Source organism: Neovison vison, chromosome 8, assembly GCF_020171115.1.
Source record: "Neovison vison isolate M4711 chromosome 8, ASM_NN_V1, whole genome shotgun sequence".
In the NCBI taxonomy this organism is placed as follows: domain Eukaryota; kingdom Metazoa; phylum Chordata; class Mammalia; order Carnivora; family Mustelidae; genus Neogale; species Neogale vison.
Genome location: NC_058098.1, coordinates 50,693,120 through 50,701,990, shown reverse-complemented (window position 1 = coordinate 50,701,990; position 8,871 = coordinate 50,693,120).

Genomic DNA, 8,871 nt, shown 5'->3' with positions numbered 1-8,871 from the left:
AAATACAAATCAAAACCACAAGGAGATATCACCTCACACCAGTCAGAATGGCTAAAATCAACAAGTCAGGAAATGACAGATGCTGGCGAGGATGCGGAGAAAGGGGAACCCTCCTACACTGTTGGTGGGAATGCAAGCTGGTGCAACCCCTCTGGAAAACAGCATGGAGGTTCCTCAAAATGTTGAAAATAGAACTGCCCTATGACCCAGCAATTGCACTACTGGGAATTTATCCTAAAGATACAAACGTAGTGATCCAAAGGGGCACGTGCACCAGAATGTTTATAGAAGCAATGTCCGCAATAGCCAAACTATGAAAATAATCTAGATGTCCATCAACAGATGAATGGATCAAGAAGATGTGGTATATATACACAATGGAATACTATGCAGCCATCAAAAGAAACGAAATCTTGCCATTTGTGACAACATAGATGGAACTAGAGCGTATCATGCTTAGCGAAATAAGTCAAGCAGAGAAAGACAACTATCATATGATCTCCCTGATATGAGGAAGTGGTGATGCAACATGGGGGCTTAAGTGGGTAGGAGAAGAATCCATGAAACAAGATGGGATAGGGAGGGAGACAAACCATAATTGACTCTTAATCTCACGAAACAAACTGTGGGTTGCGGGGGGGGAGGGGGGTTGGGAGAAGGGGTGTGGGTTATGGACATTGGGGAGGGTATGTGCTTTTGGTTAAATTGGAAGGGGAGGTGAACGATGAGAGACTATGGACTCTGAAAAACAATCTGAGGGGTTTGAAGTGGCGGGGGGTGGGAGGTTGGGGTACCAGGTGGTGGGTATTATAGAGGGCACAGCTTGCATTGAGCACTGGGTGTGGTGAAAAAATAATGAATACTGTTTTTTCTGAAAATAAATAAATTGGGGGAAAATAAGGGCTACGCAGTGAACTCTTAAGAAATCAGCTCCCAGTCATGACAACCCTTTCCATGAACAACACTGTTCTGAAAGTTTTCAAAGTCTGTGCTAAAGCAGAAGGAAATGGCCAAACACTTACAGAAGGCTGAGCCTCACCTTATTTCAAGGGCTGTGTGACTGAATAAGGCAATTGTCTTATAGTTACCTAAGTTTCAAAAGCAAATCTGTGTGTAAGGAGGATTCCACTGATGTCTTCTATCCGGAAAATTGAATCACATTACAAAAAGGGGAATGGGTGCATAATGGAAGTGCCATTACCTTCACTCTGAGAACAAGACTCTCTGGGCTAACTCATTTACCTAACGTCTTGTTTCATGGTCACGAGAGATTTTGAATAGAAATTTGGAAGCATGAGGAAAGGGGCTTGCACTAAACCCCAAGACAAAACCTTTTAGAGAAAGAGCCCTCCAACTTATATCTTCTGTAATGACAAGCAATGTCCCACCTGCATGGGAAAGGGAAAGGAAAGTGCCATATACCAAAGACCAAGAAGTCAGTCTGGCTTGAAGGCACTCCTCAAGGAATTATTTCTGTTGTGAAGATAGAAGCAATCTCATGAAGAAGTGTGAAGGCATAAAGAAAGGTTGATGCAGCATGTGTATATATCGACCAGACACAGGTTTTCCATGAACATCACTGACCTGAAGGTAGAAGGGATTTCAATCATTTGTGTGCAAGCAGAAGGATCTGGCCAAATACTAACCAAAGTCCAAGCCTCACCTTGTTCCAAAGGCTGTGTAAATGAACAAAGCAAGTGTCATATACTTACTTATCTTTGCAAAGCATGTCTGTGTGTACGACGGCGTTCCACTGACATCCTCTGTCTTGAATATAGAATTCATGTTTCAAAGGGGGGCGTGGGAGCATAAAGACAGGTCTGTTTACTTCATCCTGAGAAACAAGACACTCTAGACTGGATAGTTCACCTAACAGCTTATTTCAGGGAGTTCGGAGTTTTCAAGTGTACCAGTGGGAGCATGAGGAAAGTGGCATGTAGTTAACCCCAAAACACAACCCTTGAGAGAAACATCCTTAAAACTCACATCTTCCCCTGAATCATGTAGAAATTTCACAACTGAGTGGGAAAGCCTAAAGGAGGTGCCATATAATGAAGCCTGAGAATCCATTCTGTCAGAAACGCAACCCTCAAGGAATAACTTGTTTCATGAAAATAGATGAATTCTCATGAGAAAGCACGCAGACATAAGGAAACAGTGATGCAACAAACTCTAATAAGACACCACCATGTCATGACACTGGCTTTTCATGAATATCACTAATCTGAAGTAGGGAGCAGGGGCAAGATGGCAGAGAAGTAAGGGACCCTGTTTCAACTGGTCCCCTAAAGTGAGCTAATTATCTACCAGTACACTCTGAATACCCATGAAATCATTATGAGATGTAGGATTATACACTTTTGGATCTCTACAGGGGCAGAAGACATCAGTCAAGAGATAAAGTGAGTAGGAATTGGACAGATATCTGAGTATAAACAGAAGCAGGAGGGAGGCACCAGAAGTGACCCATTGGAAAGTACTACCCCAATACAAGAGTACCTTGTAATTGGGGTCCAGCATTAACTTGGAGTCTGGTTAAAATTAGAAGGGGAGGTGAATCTTGAGAGACTATGAACTCTGAAACACAATCTGAGGGGTTTGAAGTTGCGGGGGTGGTGGGAGGTCGGGGTACCAGGTGGTGGGTATTGTAGAGGGCACGGATTGCATGGAGCACTGGGTGTGGTGAAAAAATAATGATACTGTTATGCTGAAAATAAATAAATGAAAAAATAATTAAAAAAATAAAAGAAAGAAAATAAATAACAGGAAAGGAAAAAGTGATTGAAAGAAGCAAGGACAAAAGAAAAAAAAAGAAATTTAAGAAATATTCACAACCATTTAAATCTTGTGTGATATTAAATTCATTTATAATAAAATAAAGTATTCCTAAAGCAGTTCTGTTTTGAATGAGGACTTTTATATGAATGCTATCATCATCATCCTCATTCTTAATTCCTGAAAGAGCAGTAACCACAGAAATTTTACTTTGATGTCTCAATTCTAAAACCCACCAATAAATATTTAACTGGCATGACAAAAAAGAATCTCTAATATAATACATATATTTTTCATTTATTCATTTTCAGCATAACAGTATCATTATTTTTTCACCACACCCAGTTCTCCTTGCAATCCGTGCCCTCTATAATACCCACCAACTGGTACCCCGACCTGCCACCACCCTGCCACTTCAAACCCCTCAGATTGTTTTTCACAGTCAATAGACTCTCATGATTCATCTCCCCTTCCAATTTACCCCAACTCCCTTCTCACTAACACCTCATGTCCTCCATGCTTTTTGTTATGCTCCACAAATAATTGACTCTCTCACTCAGCATCATCTCTTCCAGTCCCATCCATGTTGCTACAAAAGTTGGGTATTCATCCTTTCTGATGGAGACATAATACTCCATAGTGTATATGGACCACATCTTCCTTATCCATTCGTCCATTGAAGGGCATCTTGGTTGTTTCCACAGTTTGGCGACCGTGGTCATTGCTACTATAAACATTGGGGTACAGATGGCCCTTCTTTTCACGACATCTGTATCTTTGGGGTAAATACCCAGCAGTGCAATGGCAGGGTCATAGGGAAATTCTATTTTAAAATTCTTGAGGAATCCCCACACTGTTTTCCAAAGAGGCTGCACCAACTTGCATTCCCACCAACAGTGTAAGAGGATTCCCCTTTCTCCACATCCCCTCCAACACAATGTTTCCTGTCTTGCTAATTTTGGCCATTCTAACTGGTATAAGGTAATATCTCAATGTGGTTTTAATTTGAATCTCCCTGATGTCTAGTGATGATGAACATTTTTTCATGTGTCTGATAACCATTTGTATGTCTTTATTGGAGAAGTGTCTGTCCATATCTTCTCCCCATTTTTTGATATGATTGTCTGTTTTGTGTGTGTTGAGTTTGAGGAGTTCATTATAGATCCTGGATATCAACCTTTTGTCTATACTGTCATTTGAAAATATCTTCTCCCATTCCGTGGGTTGCCTCTTTGTTTTCTTGACTGTTTCCATTGCTGATGAAAAGCTTTTGATTTTGATGAAGTCCCAAAAGTTCATCTTTTCCCTTGTTTCCTTTGCCTTTGGAGACATATCTTGAAAGAAGTTGCTGTGGCTGATATCGAAGAATTTACTGCCTATGTTCTCCTCTAGGATTCTGATGGATTCCTGTCTCACTTTGAGGTCTTTCATCCATTTTGAGTTCATCTTTGTGTATGGTGTAAGAGAATGGTCGAGTTTTATTCATCTACATATAGCTTCCCAGTTTTCCCAGCACAATTTATTGAAGAGACTGTCTTTTTCCACTGTATAATTTTTCCTGTTTGGTCGAAGATTATTTGACCATAGAGTTGAGGGTCCATATCAGGGCTCTCTACTCTGTTCCACTGGTCTATATGTCTGTTTCTATGCCAGTACCATGCTGTCTTGGTGATCACACATTTGTAATAAAGTTTGAAATCAGGTAATGTGATGCCCCCAGTTTTATTTTTCTTTTTCAACATTTCCTTAGCGATTCGGGGTCTCTTCTGATTCCATACAAATTTTTGGATTATTTGCTCCAGATCTTTGAAGAATAACGGTGGAATTTTGATCAGAATAGCATTAAAAGTATAGATTGCTCTAGGCAGTATAGACATTTTAACAATGGTTATTCTTCCGATCCAAGAACATGGAATGAACTTCCATCCTTTTGTGTCTTCTTCAATTTCTTTCATGAGTGTTCTGTAGTTCCTTGAGTACAGATCCTTTACCTCTTTGCTTAGGTTTATTCCCAGGTATCTTATGGTTCTTGGTGCTATAGTAAATGGAATCGATTCTCTAATTTCACTTTCTATATTTTCATTGTTAGTGTATAAGAAAGCCACTGATTTCTGCACATTGACTTTGTATCCTGCCACGCTGCTGAATTGCTGTATGAGTTCTAGTAGTTTGGGGGTGGAGTCTTTTGTGTTTTCCATATAAAGAATCATGTCATCTGCGAAGAGAGAGAGTTTGACTTCTTCATTACCAATTTGGATAACTTTTATTTCCCTTTCTTTGTGTGATTGCTGTTACTAGAACTTCTAATACTATGTTGAACAAGATTGGTGAGAGTGGGCATCCTTGTCGTGTTCCTGACCTCAATGGGAAGGCTACCAGCTTTTTCCCATTGAGGATGATATTTGCTGTGGGTCTTTCATATATAGATTTGATGAGGTTGGGGAATATTCCCTCTATCCCTATACTTTGAAGCGTTTTAATCAGGAACAGATGCTGGATTTTGTCAAATGCTTTTTCTGCATCTATTCAGAGGACCATGTGGTTCTTCTCTCTTCTCTTATTAATTTGTTGTATCACATTGATTGATTTGCGAATGTTGAACCATCCTTGTAGCCCAGGAATGAATCCCACCTGATCATGTTGGATAATCTTTTAATGTGCTGTTGGATCCTGTTGGCTAGGATCCTGTTGAGAATCTTAGCAGCCATATTCATCAGTGATATTGGTCTGAAAATCTCCTTTTTGGTAGGGTCTTTACCTGGTTTGGGGATCAGGGTAATGCTGGCTTCATAGAAAGAGTCTGGAAATTTTCCTCCTGCTTCAATTTTTTGAAACAGCTTCAGGAGAATAAGTGTTATTTCTTCTTTGAAAGTTTGGTAGAGTTCTCTGGGGATTCCATCAGGTACTGGGCTCTTGTTTTTTGGGAGGTTCTTGATCACCGCTTTAAACTCGTTACTAGATATTGGTCTGTTCAGGTTGTCAATTTCTTCCTGATTCAATTTTGGGAGTTTATAGTTTTCCAGGAATGCATTCATTTCATCTAGGTTGCTAATCTTATTGGCATAGAACTGTTGATAATATCTTCTGATGATTGTTTCTACTTCCTTGGTGTTAGTTGTGATCTCTCCCTTTTCATTCATAATTTTATGCATTTGAGCTTTATCTCTTTTATTTGGATTACTGTGGCCAATGGTTTATCAATCTTATGGATTCTTTCAAAAAACCAGCTTCTAGTTTCATTCATATGTTCCACTGTATTTCTGGTTTCTACCTCATCGATCTCAGCTCTAATCTTGATGATTTCCCTTCTTATGTGTGGAGTTGGTTTGATTTGTTGTTGATTCTCCAGTTCTTTAAGGTGTAGAGACAGCTGGTGTGTTCTGGATTTTTCAATTTTATTGACTGAGCCTTGGATGGCTATGTATTTCCCCCTTAGGACCGCCTTTGCTGTATCCCATAGGTTTTGGACCAAAGTGTCTTCATTCTCATTGGTTTCCTCAAAGCATTGTGATCTGAGAATGTGCAGGGAATAATCTCAGTCTTTTGGTATCGGTTGAGTCCTGATTTGTGACCCACTATGTGGTCTATTCTGGAGAAAGTCCCATGTGCACTTGAGAAGAATGAGTATTCTGTTGCTTTAGGGTGGAATGTTCTGTATATATCTATGAGGTCCATCTGGTCCAATGTGTCATTCAATGCTCTTGTTTCTTTATTGATTTTCTGCTTCGATGATCTGTCTATTTCTGAGAGAGTTGTGTTACGATCCTACGATTAATGTACTCATATCAGTATGATTCTTTATGATAATTAATAGTTTTCTTATGTATTTGGCTGATCCCATATTGGGGGCATAGATATTTACAATTGTTAGATCATCTTGGTGGATAGTCCCTTTAAGAATTATTTAGGGTCGGGGGGGACAAGATGGTGGGGTAGTAGGAAGAGGCGTCTTTTCAGCTGGTACCCCAAAGTGAGCTGATTACCTACCAAAGAACTCCGATCACCCATGAAATCAGCCTGAGATCAGAATTATACATGTCTGGATCTCTACAGGGGCAGAAGACGTCAGTGAGCTGGTAAAGCGGGATGGGAACGGCGGACTGATATCGGAAGATAAACAAAAGGGGGAGGGAGCCACCAGTGGCGACCGGTGGGAAAGTAATACCCCAATACCAGCGAGTGCCCTGCGTCTGGGGACCAGCAGTAACTCAGAGATTGGTTGAAAGCACTCCAAAAGAGCATAGGATCGCGGGGGGAAATTGTGGGAATCGGGGCAGCTAGGGAGAAGGGCTTAAGTCCCCGGTGCCAGACGACCTCCCCAGCGCTGAGGCAGAGAGAGTGCTGCGGAGAAACCGCTCCTGGTCCCTAAGCCCCCAGCGCGCCCCAGAGCACGTGGGTTCCGGCTCCTGTGAGGGGATGGGAGCCGCGCCGGTCTGCAGAACGCGCACTAGCCCTACCACAAAGCTCGAGATACCCGCGCACATCTCTCGAGCTCCCCTGAATTACTGAGGCCCGGCCGGCGCTCCTTGACCCGCGCCATTGTTTCAAAGCCTAAGCCATGCACGCGCGCGTGAAACTCTTCCCCTGACAGAAGCGCGCAAAAGCCCAGCCGGGGGCTAACGGACCCGCGCCCCGTTCTCAGTGCCCCAGACGCGCGCCCGACCCATGGCCGCCTCTGAAAAGAGGTGCGCGCAAGCCGGGCACTCCCAGCCCGGGCCGGCGGCAAAATCTCAGTGTGCGATCGCTGCTTGGAACCTCTCTGGCAGTCGGGAGCTCCCAGACAGCCGCCACTGCCTTGGCTTTGGGGACGAGCAAAAGATCCTGCGCCCCCAGGGTCTGCAACTTGGAACCTGCACTGCCAATGGCCAAGGGGGAATTTATTCAGTGTCTGCACCCAGACTGAGGCTTCTCTCTGAGAGGGAGATCAGGGTGTGGTTGGATTTCTTCTAATACTACAAAAACCATCAAAGGCGGTCAAGGTGAGAGGAAAAAAATGGAACAAGCATAAAAACCGCCAGAGAACAAAAGCCTGAAAAAACCAGTTTCCCCAGAGCCCATCCACTTGAGGGGGGCGGGGGGACTCAACTCAGGAAACATCATTGACTGACAACCCACGTGGCAGGCCCCTCCCCCAGAAAACAAACCAAGAAAGAAAAAAAAAAAAAGGACTACAAGAGAACCACCACTACTTCATAGGATACTTGTATTGTTCACTCGTTTCCACTATTCCGGTTCATATTTTTTTTTTACACATAGGTAATTTTTTTAACCTATTTACCATCACAGCGAGCTGTACAGTACATCAAATTGCATAATACCTTTCTAACCTGAACTTTTTGATACATACACCTATGTTTTTCTTTTGCAATTTTATTTTTTGAATTCCTTTTTTTAAAAAATAATTTAGTTTAGTTTAGTCTAGTATATTCCTTTTTATTTTTATCCTCTAATATTCATATAGAGTTAACTTCAAAGTAATCCCCTTTCCACAATCAATACTACCCCTACAGGTAAATCAATTTTTAAAACCCTTTATCTTAGGAAAGTTGAGTCCTTTAACAAAGATATCAAGATACATCCAGGAAGAATCAAAACAACCTTCCTCGCACACACTGAGAATTTATAAGAACTCTCCCATCTTCTTCCACCAGTGTTTCTGTGTTTTTTGTGTTTGTCCTGATAGCATATAAATTTTACACTTGTGGTTCTTTTTGACGAGGTTCTTTCTTTATTTGCATATATATATTTTTTTTCTTTCTCTTGCCATATAATTGTATCAGTCTTTTTATCTCTTTTTGTTTGTCTACATCATAAATCTTACCTTGGGGCCCATCTGGGCCGAACCTTCTCTTTCATCTTCCCTTTCTTTCCTGTCTCTCTCTCTCTTTTTTTCTTTTTTGTTTTTCTTTTTCTTCTTTTCCTTTTTTTCTTTTTCTCTTTCTTTTCTTTTGTCTCTCGTTTGGGTGGGGAATCCTGATTGCTCAGAAGTGTTCCAGGGTGCACCTTGACTGCACCAGAGTTGATACATCCAGCTACATCTGTTCAGTCTTCTCCCACCAAAATGACTAGGAGGAGGAATGCCCAACAGAAGAAAAA